The 16911-nt window shown below is 42.9% G+C and overlaps 1 protein-coding gene across 1 annotated transcript in view; it reads left to right on the top strand.

Annotated features, from left to right (window-relative positions):
- Positions 1–5139: 5139 nt before the first annotated feature.
- The window catches only part of LOC115474939 (zinc finger protein 395-like), a 62560-nt gene continuing 50788 nt past the window's right edge, over positions 5140–16911 (top strand). Inside the window, exon 1 of the mRNA XM_030210653.1 lies at positions 5140–5210. The gene's annotated coding sequence lies outside the window, so the exon portion shown is untranslated. The remainder of the gene's footprint in view (positions 5211–16911) is intronic.

Raw genomic sequence — 16911 nt, forward strand, 5'->3', positions numbered from 1 at the left:
TGCGTGGCTTAATACCATGGACTGTACCAGGTTATTAAATATTTCCCTCGGGAAGAATGGGTTTCCACATTGAAAAAAAATTTTTTCTTTATGGTGAATTTCGCTTGGGTCTCTAGTGATAGGTTACGGTCGATTGTTACTCTGAGAATTTTCAGGCTGTCTGAGACAGGGAGGGTGTATCCTGGGGTGTTAATGTTTGTGGGTTTATATGTATTGTATTGGGATGAGATAATGAGAGTGTGTTTTTTCTGTATTGAGTTTTGGTTGGAATGCATTTGCCCAAGAGTTCATGATGTTTAAGCTTAGTTTGATTTTGTTGGTGATTTCCGCCAGATCATGTTTGTATGGGATGTATAATGTAACGTCATCAGCGTAGATAAATGGGTTGAAGCCTTGGGTGGATAGGGTCTTGGCTAGTGGAGTCATCATGAGGTTGAAGAGGATCGGTGATAGTGGTGATCCTTGCGGTACTCTGCAGCCTGGTTTCCATGCTGATGATATGTTTGTTTTTGATTTCACTTGATATGTTCTTGTGGTTAGAAAGCCCTTAATCCAATTCAGAGTGCCACCACTGATTCTGAAGTATTCTAGGATTCTTAGCAGTATGTTATGGTTAACCATGTCGAATGCACTTGACATGTCAAATTAGAGGAGGAGAATGCTCTTGCCTATTGCTATTTCCTGCTTGAATGTTGGATCAGAGAGGTAGTGTTTGGTGGCAGGAAGACTACCTTGATGTTAGACAGCCTGACATCATCACTGTGTGCAGCACAATTATCACAAAGCAACAAAATCTGACGCTTTTGTGCCCGCATTCTAGTGTCTAACTTCTTTAGCCATTGCTTCCAAATTTCCCCAGTTATCCATGAATTTGCGTTAGCCTCATATGACACAGGAAGTCGCTTAACATTCTTGAAGCAACGGGGCTGTTTGCTCTTTCCAATGACGAGTGGTTCCAACTTCTCACCCCCATTCATATTGCAGCAAAGGAGGATCGTCAGTCGGTCCTTCGACATTTTACCTCCTGTAGTTTCGTCTTGTTTGAATGCAAGTGTTCCATCAGGAATCACTCACCAGTAGAGACCATTTTCGTCAGCACTGAAAATGTCACGAGGTGCAAACTTATTCAAGATGGTAGGAAGAACTGAAACAACCCAGTTTTCAGCACCAAAGTCATCAGCATCTTGTTTTTCACCATGCTGTTTCTTGAATTTTATGCTGTTCCTCTCCTTCCATCTTTCCAACCATCCAACAGTGGCTTTGAATTCAGTTAGTCCAAGACTTTCAGCTAGCTGATTAGCTTTCTCCATAAGCAGTGGACCACTGACAGGAAACTGTCTGCTCCTGACTTGAGAAAATCACCAAAGAAGAGCATCTTCTACATCCTTAGCTTTTCCCACCCGTTTTAGTTTCCGGTGTGGATTTGTATTGTTTTGTCAGTCTTCCAGAAGCTGGTATTTATGCTTCAAGATACGTGAAATTTGACTGGGATTGACACCATATTCTTTAGAAATAGATGCTTGACTTTGTTTGTTTTCTAATTTTTTAAGAACTTCTATTCGTTCAGCCAGTGTTAAAGTCTTACAGTTGCACGACGATGACTCCAGTGTACACTCTAACAACATTCTTTCACTTATTCTGCCTGTGGCATCCTGTCTCAAGTGGAGTTTGTAACTTTACTGAGATGGTGCCCATGGTGGAGGGGGAAGGGGAAGGGAGATGGGAGGAGATAATGCCCATGAATGGAGGGAGGGCAAGGGAAGGGAAGAGAAGGAACTAGATACATTTGAGAAAAATGAAAGAACGTTGAACATGAAAGATGAATATAGGCAGCAGCGTACCTAGCTTGGTTGCCACCTGGAGTGCAGCACTCCCTCCTCCAGGCACATCACCCCCCTACCCTCCCTCCTCCAAGCACGAGAGTGTACTGAGCAATTGTGCGGCTGTCAGCTCTGCCGCTCCCCTGCCCCCTCTGACGTCAACATCCTTTTCCAGGGCAAGGTTACAGCAGAAGAACCAACAGCCACACAACTGCTCAGTGTACCCCCTTACTGCCTCTATTCAGGGCGGACTGCACCCACCGCGCCCCATCCTTGGTGCGCCACTGGATACAGGATAAGAAATGAAGGAGAAAAAAAATAGTGAATAGATAGGAGGCCCTGGAAACAGAATTCAGAGCACAGAGAAGCAGAACCAGAGACAGGGAACAAGATGATTAGAAAGATAAAATCACCAAATGACAAAGGTAGGTAAGATAAATTATTGTATTTTTAGATTAGCTAATTGAAATATGTCAGTTTTGAGAGTTACTATCTGCTATCTATGTATTGCATTATACAGGAGGAAATGTGAGAGGGAGCTTAATGGAATCAATTGAGCGATTAAAATTTTTAATCACAATGAATTGTGCAATTAAAACTTGTAGATCAAAGTACAATCCTAATATATAGACATACAGTGTGTCTGGAAGAAAGTGAGCCCCCTAAATATTTTGCAATAACAACCTTGAACCTGCAGCAAATTAATTAAAATTTTATGTGCACAAAGTGACTTCTATTTGCTTCACCAATGCCAAATTACATAGGAATCCCTCGTCTCGTTTAAGAGATTTTTAATTTTTACAAATTGCTGTCACAAACCAACATGACTAATTACTTACTTACTCGCTTGACACCATCTAAGTACATAAGTAATGCCATACTGGGAAAAGACCAAAGGTCCATCGAGCCCAGCATCCTGTTCCCGACAGCGGACAATCCAGGTCAAGGGCACCTGGCAAGCTACCCAAACGTACAAACATTTTATACAAGTTATTCCCAAAATTGTGGATTTTTCCCAAGTCCATTTAGTAGCGGTCTATGGAGTTGTCCTTTAGGAAACCGTCCAACCCCTTTTTAAACTCTGCCAAGCTAACCGCCTTCACTACATTCTCCAGCAATGAATTCCAGAGTTTAATTACGCGTTGGGTGAAGAAAACATTTCTCCTATTTGTTTTAAATTTACTACACTGTAGTTTAATCGCAAGCCCCCCTAGTCCTAGTATTTTTGGAAAGCGTGAACATCTATGATGTCATTGCGCAGCAGTAAACGAAATGTTGTCAAAAGAAGACTAAGTTTTAATTAAAATACTGCACTAAAAGATTAATGGCTGAATTTTGAAGAAAAACTGGTTTCTTAGCTCTAACTTTTGGGTAGTGTTATTTAAAATTTGACATCTCAGTAACAGTAAGGTGGATTTCTACGAAACCACACATTGTTTTGAAATAGCTGTCACTTTGGACATGTAAAATTGTAATTAATTCGGTGCTGGCTTGCGGTTGTTATTGCAAAATGTTTAGGGGGCTCACTTTTTTTTCCGGACATAAGTATGCACTAGTACTTATAGTATGTAGGGGCGCCGCGTGAATGATACTAACGTTCTGTGCTGGAAGCCGACTGGGAAACGCCAATACATAACTCCTTCGCCTTAAAGAAGGGTTGCAGTTTGGTCCTTCACCCTCCTCCTCCTCTTCCTCTTGACTACTGCAGGGGGGGCTGTGCTGTTGCAGAACAGACACAGTTTACTTTCCACGTGGTGCTCTGCACGTACACAGCGAGCTGCGGAGGGTTGCTGCCAGCATACTTGGGGCTTCTTCCCCTTCCAGTGTGCTCTACTGTCTGTGGTGGGGTATTCGGCAGGTCAAAAAAAAAAATAATAATAAAATGATGGCTAGGTTGAGTTGTAATATTAATGGGCCTGTGCTTCTGAAAGAGAGCATCTTTTGGGAGATATGGTATGTCGATGGTAATAGTGTTCACACAGCACTGTCTGTAAGTAAGGCACGCAGCTAGCTTATATTTGATAGTTAACACGATTAAAAACGCCCCTCTTGTTCACACACAAAAAAAAAATCACCTGGGCCAGAACAATTTAAAGGGGTATTCCTCTTTAGTTCCATCACTTAATACCAAACGTCCCTCATTTCTCTAACAATCGGCCGCTTTAAAGCAGTTATTTGTTGACTGCTACTCTGGAAAGCAAATACTGTAATATGGGGATACTCTAGTCTCCCCCGTTCTAATGGGGTGGTGGGGCGGGGGCGGGGGGGGGGGGGTGAATACAATACATTCACTATTTCTGGAACATAACGAATGGCGTGAACTTGAAAAAACAAGTATGCATTAATTTAGAATTTGACCTCTACACATTGTATAAAAACATTTTGAATACGAGCCTTTCCTAACAAAAGGCCGAGTCTCAAAACGATTTCTGCCGTTCTCTCTCTGCTACGCACATGAAAAATCAAGCAAGGGAAAAAAAACGCGGGACAAACATCTTGCGCAGCCAAACAGAAAAATAAATCATTTTCTTTTGCCAAAAGCCACTCCCTCCTCTTCCTTTTCTATCAAAAACAACAGCACAAAAAGACACCAATCAATTTTAAGGCAACCCTTTTTCATTAAAATGCCTATAAATCTTGATATATTCTATTTTCAAATGTTAGTCCAAAATACAGTTTTCGTGCACGCCAAGACAGCAGCTTTTGCATTTGTTAATAAGACAGCTCAGAGAGAGGCAGGCAACCCTTCTTACTGGGGCGGGAGGAGAAGGGGCGTTACTTATGGTTCCCTAGGAGTACAGGGAATAAAATCGCACCCGGTGTTTATTTTCTCCTTTCTAGGGTGGGCGTGTGAATAAATGGCAGCTGAGCAGCCAATCAGCGATCGAGGGCTGAGCATGTGGGGAACTTGTTTACAACTAGAGCTTCCAGAGGAGCTTTAACCCGGCCGGCAGGAGGAGGAAAGGAAAAAAAAAACCATATCAGCATATATTACAAGCAAAGGCGAAATCCCGGCACAGATTTTCAGAGGGAGCTGGACCTGCGCCTTTTCGACTGGTGGCACGTGTCGCCCCTGAACCCCCCCTAGATGGGACAGATAATATGACCACGGGGAGGGCAGGCGATAGCTCTGGGGCAGCAAAGACCAGTTGCTGGGTTTAGGATAGAGAGCTTATTCCGGTTCCAGTTTGAAATCCAGGCCGGTTTAGGACGGCTGCTGTACGTGAGGTGCTTGTGTACTTTTCATGGGAGGCTCGGCGCGCTGGCAAAGGGAGAGAGGGGGGTGGTGAGGGCAAAAAAAAAAAAAGAAGAAGAAGAAGAGGAGGAGAGGAGAGATTCATTCGGAAAGGAGCTTGCGAGTGTGTTTGTAGTAACTAGAGACACGTACAGGTGAGTTTGGGGGGAGGCGTGCAGGCAATGGCATGGGGTCGTTGCAGTGCGTTGGGGGTTTGGGACGGTGCTGCTGCTGGATTTTAAAGCTGGGGGTGGCTGGGTGCGTGTGAGGGTCCGTAACAAGCGGTTGTATGGGTGCTACCGACGCCTTATGTTCTGCTGGTTTTGCGTGTGCAGATGCTGTTAGGGGGTTCTTATGCGTGTGCAAGGACGGGAATGCTCCCCTATTCAATGTAAGGCTCCCAGGTGGCTGTCCAGATTTTGCCCCCTTTTGATCTATATTTGGTGTTTTAGGGTTAGGGGGTGGGAGACATGTTTCTAAAGCGGGATCTGCTTTAACGCGGAGGTAGAGAGGAGTCACGGGTAGTGTTGGATTCTTCATCTTCTTTTTGCAAACTTTGATCCTCCGTCCTGACCAGTATTTGTTTTTTTTGTGTTGTGTGTGTTTTTTTTTAGTTCAAACAATGTTTTAATTGAATTTTCCAGCTAAATAACAACACAATAACAGTAAATTGCCATCCAGGATAGAACCATAATCGGCATTTGTTTCAATGATTTGCAGAAAGTATAGTTATTTTATGTCTAAATAATAATGTGCTGCTGGCTTTGGGGGACGAGGGGGGTGTGGTGGATGGCTCTGCTGCAGCCCAGTTAGAAATTCCCTCCTCTTGGTGAAGGACCTCCTCCTGCTGCCTCGGAGCCGGCTCAGCCCCCCGCCGGGCTGCAGCCACTCCCGGGCGGGCACGCCTCTCGTTCACTGGGACCTTCGACTGTATGAGGCGTAAGCGAAGCCCAAGTGTATGTGCTCGTGCTGCTGGGCTTGCTTGTGCATGTTTAAGTAGGGGAGCCAGGATCACCAGACAGACTCTCCAGATCTGTAAATTGATGGGGAAAGCGGGGAGAGATTTCACAGGCTCCTCGTCTCGGTGCGTCTGACCATGCAAATTCTTTGCAGATACCTTGTGAGTCTGATGTATCAAATGGGTTTTCCCGTTTAATGGCCATGGCAGAGAAACGCTTAATACTCAGCGGCGTTATGGAACAGTTTAAACAACGTCGGCCTCACTCCAGCAGCAGACTGGGGTCCCAGCACATGACCCCTTCCCTGGACAGCACAAAAGTAAACAAAAAGAACAAAAAAAATGAACAAGAATCACAAGGAAACGCAGTTTTAGGCTTTATCTAAAGAACTGCCCACTCAGGGTCCTTAGGACTGACAATCTAATGCAGTCCCCCAGGTTAATGTAGTTGCTGCTTGTTAGAAGAATATGGAAAGTGCGTAACAAAAAAAAATGTTGGGGAGAGGGAGATAACTATAATTATAGATTCCAGTCCCAGATAGGAAAAAGTGGCAACAGTTCACATGGTAAAATCCCTGAAGCCTTGCTCCTTCTGTGTCAAAAGTGACAGGGCTATGCAGGATAATAAAATGGGAGCGGTGGGGATGTGTACAGTTGTGCCCCCTTCATACAGAAGGAAAATTGGTTAGTGTCTGTTCACTGGGAACTGATTAAGCAGGCTGGGCTAATTCTGTTGCATTTCTCTTCTGTAGCAATACAGAGGAAAACAAGACTTAAGCAGGATTCTCAGCAAGCGGCTGATACACCAGTATGCTTCTGTTTGCGCTCTGAAAATCATAGTGAATTGTAATTCTGTACAGTAATAAAGCTTAATTCCACACCTTTTTTTTTACACTTGTTAGATTTTGAAAATTCTAAATTTCAGTCTTTTTCTACCATGCATCAGTAAGATAATGAAATGAAATCTAGCATCAGCCTTGCTGCATTTGGCCTATCAAAAACTAAGCAAATATCAGCCACAGTACAACTTATAATTTCTGTAGCGCTACTAGATATAATGCAGCGCTGTAGATGTTATATGCATGCACTTTCTCTGTCCTTAGTGGGCTCACAAACTAAGGTGTTTTTTTTTTGTACTCGGGGGCAGTGGAGGGTTAAGTGACTTGTCCAGGGTCACAAAGAGCTTTAGGGGGAATTGAACCCAGTTCTCCATCTTACTGCACTAATCGTTAAGCCAGTGGCTCCCCAAACCTGGAAGCACCCCAGCCAGTCAGGTTTTCGGGATATCTCTCTCATGAATATTAATTGCGGATATCCCGAAAACCTGACTGGCTGGGGTGCCTCCATGATCAGGTTTGGGAACCACTGGCTATGCGTCCACAGACAGCATGAGATATCACTGCTCAGCAACTTGGTGTGCTGAAAAAGGATGAACACTAAAAAAAAAAAGTCTGAAGTATCCAGGGTGGGCTTAACCATTAGGCAGACTCTGTGGGCACCTAAATCATATGCGTGCTGTTATAGCAAAAGCGAGGAGGGGGACAAGCTGTTAAAGCAAAAGCGAGGAGGGGGGACAAGCTTGGTGCAGGTGCAGAAGAGTTTCACAGCATGCACAGTTCCTGTGTGCATGTGCCAGGCAAACATGAACATGAAACACACTCTGGTGTCTGTTTTCTGTGCCTTCAAATATAACTTTTTTTTTTTTTTTTTACTTGAAAGGCTTATATTTAAATGCAGGAAATGGGCACTAATGTGTGCTTTTCACTTTCGGGATTGCTTGGTCTCGTGCACATTTGTTTCTCACTACTGGCGCTTTGGGGCTTTCACAGGCTTCAAAATTAAAGAAAAAAACAGCAGATTTTAAAGAAAGAATCATGAGAAATCCTCTCTTCAAACACCTGCTCTGAACTGGCGTTATTTTTTCAGTGGTACGGTGGCTTTGTTTTGTGCGCTGTTCTCTGAGCATTGGGAGGGAAAAGGAAACAACTTCATTAACACCCGTTTGACTATATTAGCATGCTATTTGTGCTAATCTTTGGCACACTCGTTTCCCGCGCTAGAGCTTCTGAGCAGTCTGCACTCACTAATGCGGGTGATAGTCTGGCGCTAATGGCCTGTAGCAGCCACATTTGTATCTGAGCATTGGGGCACCAGGGTGGCAGCAAAGAGCAGCCTACAGTCAAAGCAGCACAATAGATTGATAGCCAAAGAAACATCAGTGGCTACTTTTACCCACAGGGGAGTGGTCAACTTCCAAACATTACATGGGTAAATGGCTTTTGGAAATTGCCATCATTACATATGTGTGTGTGTATAGTGTGTGTGTGTATATATATATATATATATATATGTGTGTGTGTGTGTATAGTGTGTGTGTATATATATACAGTGGTGGAAATAAGTATTTGATCCCTTGCTGATTTTGTAAGTTTGCCCACTGACAAAGACATGAGCAGCCCATAATTGAAGGGTAGGTTATTGGTAACAGTGAGAGATAGCACATCACAAATTAAATCCGGAAAATCACATTGTGGAAAGTATATGAATTTATTTGCATTCTGCAGAGGGAAATAAGTATTTGATCCCCCACCAACCAGTAAGAGATCTGGCCCCTACAGACCAGGTAGATGCTCCAAATCAACTCGTTACCTGCATGACAGACAGCTGTCGGCAATGGTCACCTGTATGAAAGACACCTGTCCACAGACTCAGTGAATCAGTCAGACTCTAACCTCTACAAAATGGCCAAGAGCAAGGAGCTGTCTAAGGATGTCAGGGACAAGATCATACACCTGCACAAGGCTGGAATGGGCTACAAAACCATCAGTAAGACGCTGGGCGAGAAGGAGACAACTGTTGGTGCCATAGTAAGAAAATGGAAGAAGTACAAAATGACTGTCAATCGACAAAGATCTGGGGCTCCACGCAAAATCTCACCTCGTGGGGTATCCTTGATCATGAGGAAGGTTAGAAATCAGCCTACAACTACAAGGGGAGAACTTGTCAATGATCTCAAGGCAGCTGGGACCACTGTCACCACGAAAACCATTGGTAACACATTACGACATAACGGATTGTAATCCTGCAGTGCCCGCAAGGTCCCCCTGCTCCGGAAGGCACATGTGACGGCCCGTCTGAAGTTTGCCAGTGAACACCTGGATGATGCCGAGAGTGATTGGGAGAAGGTGCTGTGGTCAGATGAGACAAAATTGAGCTCTTTGGCATGAACTCAACTCGCCGTGTTTGGAGGAAGAGAAATGCTGCCTATGACCCAAAGAACACCGTCCCCACTGTCAAGCATGGAGGTGGAAATGTTATGTTTTGGGGGTGTTTCTCTGCTAAGGGCACAGGACTACTTCACCGCATCAATGGGAGAATGGATGGGGCCATGTACCGTACAATTCTGAGTGACAACCTCCTTCCCTCCGCCAGGGCCTTAAAAATGGGTCGTGGCTGGGTCTTCCAGCACGACAATGACCCAAAACATACAGCCAAGGCAACAAAGGAGTGGCTCAGGAAGAAGCACATTAGGGTCATGGAGTGGCCTAGCCAGTCACCAGACCTTAATCCCATTGAAAACTTATGGAGGGAGCTGAAGCTGCGAGTTGCCAAGCGACAGCCCAGAACTCTTAATGATTTAGAGATGATCTGCAAAGAGGAGTGGACCAAAATTCCTCCTGACGTGTGCAAACCTCATCATCAACTACAGAAGACGTCTGACCGCTGTGCTTGCCAACAAGGGTTTTGCCACCAAGTATTAGGTCTTGTTTGCCAGAGGGATTAAATACTTATTTCCCTCTGCAGAATGCAAATAAATTCATATACTTTCCACAATGTGATTTTCCGGATTTAATTTGTGATGTGCTATCTCTCACTGTTACCAATAACCTACCCTTCAATTATGGGCTGCTCATGTCTTTGTCAGTGGGCAAACTTACAAAATCAGCAAGGGATCAAATACTTATTTCCACCACTGTATATATATATATGTGTGTGTGTGTATATATTTAAAGTATGTCCATCAATACAGGATTGTTCTGGGATGGGTGAGATAGTTATTGTTGAATTTAATGATAAAAGCCTCAGGAGGAGGCCTAGGGACCTGAAAGATATTGGGGGGCAGGAGAGATGCAAGGCTGAAAGTTTGTCTAGGGCAGTGGTTCCCAAAGATATCCACGATGAATATTCATACAATCCTAATTCAAGTTCCTCTCTGTGTTGTTCAAGATTGTGCAATGAATATTCATGAGAGAGATTTGCTTGCAGTGGAGGCAGTGAATATTCATTGTGGATATCCTGAAAACCTGACTGGCTGAGGTGCCTCCAGGACCAGGCTTGGGAACCACTGGTCTAGGATGTCTAATGCTACTACTACTACTACTATTTAGCATTTCTATAGCGCTACAAGGCATACGCAGCGCTGCACAAACATAGAAGAAAGACAGTCCCTGCTCAAAGAGCTTACAATCTAATAGACAAAAAATAAATAAAGTAATCAAATCAATTAATGTGAATGGGAAGGAAGAGAGGAGGGTAGGTGGAGGCGAGTGGTTACGAGTCAAAAGCAATGTTAAAGAGGTGGGCTTTCAGTCTAGATTTAAAGGTGGCCAAGGATGGGGCAAGATGTAGGGGCTCGGGAAGTTTATTCCAGGCGTAGGGTGCAGCGAGACAGAAGACGCGAAGTCTGGAGTTGGCAATAGTGGAGAAGGGAACAGATAAGAAGGATTTATCCATGGAGCGGAGTACACGGGAAGGGGTGTAGGGAAGGACGAGTGTGGAGAGATACTGGGGAGCAGCAGAGTGAGTACATTTATAGGTTAGTAGAAGAAGTTTGAACAGGATGCTCTTGCAGTGGTTCTAGAGGTATTGCTTAATGGTGGATGCTCTCTGATTAGGATTCCAGGGTGTTTGGGAGGTAGACACAAGTACTTTTTGGTTTACATGTGTGCTTGTTTCTTGCATGACTAATAATCACAGGAGTGGTGTCCCATAAGACCTTCTTACAGATGGCTCCTCAGAGAGCACTGAAAACCATTTAGACATCTTCCTCAGAAGAGTGCACCTATGTAGTTCCAGTTTCTCAGATAGATATTACATGTTTTGTTTGGACCCATAAAAGAATGTTATAACTTGTAAGGGTGCAAGTTTCTTCAGCACCATTACAGCTATTAAGAGTTTCACTTCCCCCACAATAACGACCTAGGAAACATCTTTCTTGTCATGAAAGTTTGTAACAAGGCGGATTTGTCCTGCAGGACTTAGGTGCTTAAAATGCACAATTTTTAAAGGGAAAGTAAGCTTAACATTTCCCCTGTAAAACAGGCCTACGCACCCGCACAGAGGGCACACACAGTCTCCAGTGCAGGTGTTAATATAGGAAGGCATAGTGACGAAACAACTCACTAACTACCTAAACAAACACTCAATCCTGCATAAATTTCAATCAGGATTCAGATCGAACTACAGCACCGAAACAGTACTGGTAATTCTAATAAATAAGTTTAAACAAACAATTGCAACGGGCAACAACATACTTCTTCTACAATTTGACATGTCCAGTGCCTTCGACATGGTCAACCATAGAATACTTCTGCACATTCTGGAATACTTTGGAATTGGAGGAAACGTTCTTAACTGGTTTAGAGGATTCCTAACAATGAGATCCTACCAAGTAACAACTAAAGCGACGACATCAGCCCCATGGCCACCTGAATGTGGAGTTCCCCAAGGATCACCCCTCTCACCCACCCTCTTTAACTAAATGATGACACCTCTAGCTAAGCTGCTAGATAATCAAAACCTCAATCCATACATATATGCGGATGATGTTACGATCTACATCCCGTTCAAACATGATCTAAAGGAAGTCATTAACGAGATCAACCAAAGCTTCCAAATCATGCACTCTTGGGCGGATGCATTCAGTTGAAACTCAACGCAGAAAAAACACAATGCCTTATACTTACCTCAGAACATAACACAAATAGCTTCCCCAACATTACCACCTCAAATTTCTCCCTCCCCGTCTCTAACTCGTTGAAAATTCTAGGAGTTACCATAGATGACATCTCACACTTGAAAACCACGTGAAGAATACAACCAAGAAAATGTTCCACTCCATGTGGAAACTCAAAAGAGTGAAAACTTTCTTCCCAAGAGCCATTTTTCGAAACCTGGTACAATCGATGGTACTATAAGTCACTTGGACTACTGCAATGCACTTTACGTTGGATGTAAAGAACAGATTATCAAGAAGCTACAAACAGCCCAAAACACCACAGCCAGAGTTATATTTGGAAAAACAAAATATGAAAGTGCAAAACCCCTAAGAAAGAAACTACACTGGCTCCCTCTTAAAGAACATATCACGTTCAAAATCTGCACGTTAGTCCATAAAATCATTTACGGAGATGCCCCGTCATACATGCTTGACCTAGTGGACCTCCCATCCAGAAATGCCAAAAGATCTGCCCGTACCTTTCTTCATCTGTACTTCCCCAGCTGCAAAGGATTAAAATACAAACTGACACATGCATCCAGCTTTTCCTACATGAGCACGCAGTTGTGGAATGCACTTCCAAAACACCTAAAAACAATCAATGAAATAACCAACTTCCGCAAATCGTTGAAAACCTATCTGTTCACCAAAGCTTACCACGAAAATCCATAACTAACTACAACACACCACCACACGTCCCTGATTATGAACGTCTTTTTTTTCTACAACTGTTTGATTAGATCGATATGTTAAGATTACTATTCTTGTCATCTTTCTAACATCAATTGTATTTCTGTACCCTGAAATGGCGGTGCCATTACAGGTATTTGTAAGCCACATTGAGCCTGCAAATAAGTGGGAAAATGTGGGATACAAGTGTAATAAATAAAAATATACATATAAATTTAACATTTTGTACACAAGTAGGTTGATAACACCCTCATCCTCCCCGTCCCATCTGCCCGCAACCTCGGAGTCATCTTCGACTCCTCCCACTCCTTCTCTGCGCATATCCAACAGACTGCCAAGACCTGTCGCTTCTTCCTCCTCAACATCAGCAAAATTCGCCCTTTCCTCTCTGAGCATACCACCAGAACTCTCGTCCATGCTCTCATTACCTCTTGCCTTGATTACTGCAACCTACTCCTCACCGGCCTCCCACTCGGCCATCTATCCCCCCTTCAATCCGTTCAGAACGCTGCTGCACGTCTTATACTCCGCCAAAACCGATATACTCATATCACCCCTCTCCTTAAATCACTTCATTGGCTTCCGATCAGATATCGCATACAATTCAAGCTCCTCCTCCTTACCTACAAATGCACTCAGTCTGCGGCTCCTCACTACCTCTCCACCCTCATCTCCCCCTATGTTCCCGCCCGCAACCTCCGCTCACAGGACAAAGCCCTTCTCTCAGTACCCTTCTCCACCACTGCCAACTCCAGGCTCCGCTCATTCTGCCTTGCCTCACCTTATGCCTGGAATAATCTTCCTTTACCCATACGCCATGCCCCCTCCCTACCCATCTTCAAATCTCTGCTTAAAACTCACCTCTTCAATGCTGCCTTCGGCGCCTAACCACTCAAGAAATATAAAATACCCCAATCCATCCACCCTATCAGATTAACTGTTCACTCGTCCTCTAGATTGTTCACTTGTTTTTAGATTGTTCTGTTGTCTTTTAGATTGTAAGCTCTTTGAGCAGGGACTGTCCTTCTATGTTTGAATTGTACAGCGCTGGTTTAGAGGATTCCTAACAATGAGATCCTACCAAGTAACAACTAAAGCGACGACATCAGCCCCATGGCCACCTGAATGTGGAGTTCCTCAAGGATCACCCCTCTCACCCACCCTCTTTAACCTCTTTAACCCTAGTAGCGCTTTAGAAATGGTTGTTGTTGTTGTTATGAAATATAAAAAACAGATGTAAGTTGCAAAATTTGCCCAACTTCATGTGGAGAAAAGTAAATACACAGTGATTTATGTGCCTAATCTTGTGAATAGAACCCCAGGGGTAATTTTATGAAATGCTAATTTCTGCAGTTAAAACAGCATTGTTGGCATTGAAATACTTTACAAAATTACCCCCAATATGATCAGTAAATCCTTGTTGGTGGTCGGTTACTATGTGTTGAGGTCACGCACTAACTTTTGGAAGATTAAGGGGCCCTTTTACTAACCTGCTTAGGCGCCTACACGCACCAATTCAGAACTACCGCCCGGCTACTGCGTGGCCCGGGCGGTAATTTCATATTTTATGCGCGCCAACTACGTGTGCCGGAAAATTTCCGGTTTGTGGCGCTAACTGAGCAGTCATCAGGATTGTACATGTGCTGATGGTTACCGCCCGGTTAACGCGTGTGACCTTACTGCTAAGTGAATGGGTGGCGGTAAGGGCCCAAAATGGACACGCGCCAATTTTCATTTTGCCACACGTCCATGTTCAGCCAAAAAAAAAAGGCCTTTTTTTGCAGGTGCGCTGAAAAATGGACCTGCATGTGCCCAATACATGCGTCTATACCAGCACAGGCCATTTTTCGGCTCACCTTAGTAAAAGGACCCCTAAGTTTGAAAGTAAAATTTTGCATATGTTCACAATCAGTTGTTTAGGGATGATGAGTTTATGAAAGGCTGATAGGAGCATCGATTCAACTGTTTGCTAGATTTTTATAGGATATGTTTTCAGGGCAGTGTTTAGTACAATTGCAAACAAGGGGTGTTATACAGATAGGTATTTGTATGGATTGCAGATGTACTCTCAAGTGACTGCTCAGATTGTGTGCCGTTCTCAATAGACACACATGAGGTGATATAAAGACGTAACACATGTTTGCATTACTTGCCAGACCTACAACTATAAAATTATTTTTGTAGACCCTGGCATCCTTCCAACGTGGTGGAAGTCACCCAAGTGCTGATTATAAATCAATGTCATCCCATTGGGCTCACTACAGTGACTTTTCTGTGGCTAAACTTGGTAGTGCAATGTAGTCTGGTAATTTTCCACAAATTGCCCTAGCTTATCCATGAAAAAGACTGGTCAGGGGATGAAACTTTGGAAGCTGGTAGCTATGCCCTCTGGGAGGAGGTCTCCAATGTAAGCCACAGGCAGCTCCCAATGCTATTTCCTGCCCCAGATGGTTCATTGTGGAACTTTTTTTTTTGTTAACATTTTTGTTAAAATGGGTTGTAATTTAATATACAGATGCTGTTACCCAGTTCCAGGCTGGACTTTTTAGCCAGTCATGGTTTTGAGCTTACATCTTGCAGATGTTGGAATTACTGGTGGGGTCTTAAGTTGAGTCCAAGGTTGTCTAACTAATAGATCGTATAATGTTACGATTAATAATAGTTTCTATGCAAGTTGGAAAAATCCCCGTGGGGTTCCTTTTTAATGTATTTTTTTATGGCAAGGAGGAGGGTGGGAGAGCTGGGTACTTGGGAAGCAGGTGGGGTTAGGTTGGGGATTAATATTGTTAAAAGTTTGATGGCGATGTATGCCTTCATATGTGCTAATTTCTGCTTGGATTTTTGACACGTCATATTTTTCTCTTGTTTATGAGTTTTTTGCCTTGTCATCAATAACAATTGTTAAACACTAATGTATTTTTATACACTTTGGAGCTTGAATTTGAGAAAAATGGGTATATAACCTACATAAATACCCATTGTTCCTGAATGTAATTCACCTTGAGCTACTACTGAAAAAGGTGTGAGCAAAATCCACATAAATAAATACATTTATGCAGATCACATTTCAGTTTTAATTCCTATTAGCTGCTAGTCAAATTGGAGCTGTTGAATGTACAAAAGGGATTGAACCTACTAGAAGATTGTATGTTTAAACATAAACTGAAGCTAAACTCAGATAAAACAAAGTTCATATGGTTGGGAATTCATCTAGCTTGATACCTTCAATGATAACAGTTAATCAGAAAAATTATACTTTGTCATCTTGCAATAAAATTTTGTGGATTTATTTAGACAGTAAATTAACAGAAACACAAAGGGCCACATTTTACAAAGGTGCACTAACATTCTTTAGCGAGCGATGTGTAGGTGCCCATAGGAATATTGTGGGCAACTACACAGCGCATGCTAATTTTTAGCACATACTAAAGAACGCTAGCACACCTTTGTAAACAGGGCCCCACCTGTCTAGGAATATCTTCTTACTTTTTAGGAAACTAAGATAGATACGTAAATATTTCCAAGAAGATGGAAGATACTGGTACAATTGAGTATTTTGAATCAATTAGACTATTGTAACGTTGTGTACTTGGGTTGCTCAAAATAATTACTTAAAAAGCTTAAAATTATCCAGAACACAGCACTTCGCTTAATTTTTTATTGAAGAAAACTATTATATTAAGTTGCACTGGTTGCCGTTCAGTTCGAGAGTTGTCGTGTTTCCTTTATAAGGTTTTTAATGGTCTGGTTTCATCTTATTTCTCTGATCACTTTAGTGTCCAATGTTCCCATCAATCTGTTCTCATATGGCTTATTACGAGAACATTGGACACTAAAGGGTTAAGTTGGCACTAAGACCAGGGACTGTAGGAAAGGGTGTGATAATTCCTTCTCTTTTCCATCTCCTAGAGGTATTAAAAGACAGCGAGATTAGGAAAAGGTATTTCAACCATAATTAGATCTTCTGGTTCTTATACTGAATTTCGTCGAAATATTAAAACATTTTTATTTAGGAAGTATGTTCTGAGCTCAACCTAAGATATGTAGTCAGTGAGACATTTTTTGAGTTCCTTGTTTTATTGTATTTCCTGGTTATAGCCAGCATTTTACTTTAACTGCTCTGAATTGGAAGGCTAGAGTGGGTAATAAGTTCTGTTATTCCTATTATTATTATCCTAAAGCAGTGTGGGATTTATAGTTCCTGATCCTG

The sequence above is a fragment of the Microcaecilia unicolor genome, chromosome 7 (assembly GCF_901765095.1).
Source record: "Microcaecilia unicolor chromosome 7, aMicUni1.1, whole genome shotgun sequence".
NCBI lineage: Eukaryota > Metazoa > Chordata > Amphibia > Gymnophiona > Siphonopidae > Microcaecilia > Microcaecilia unicolor.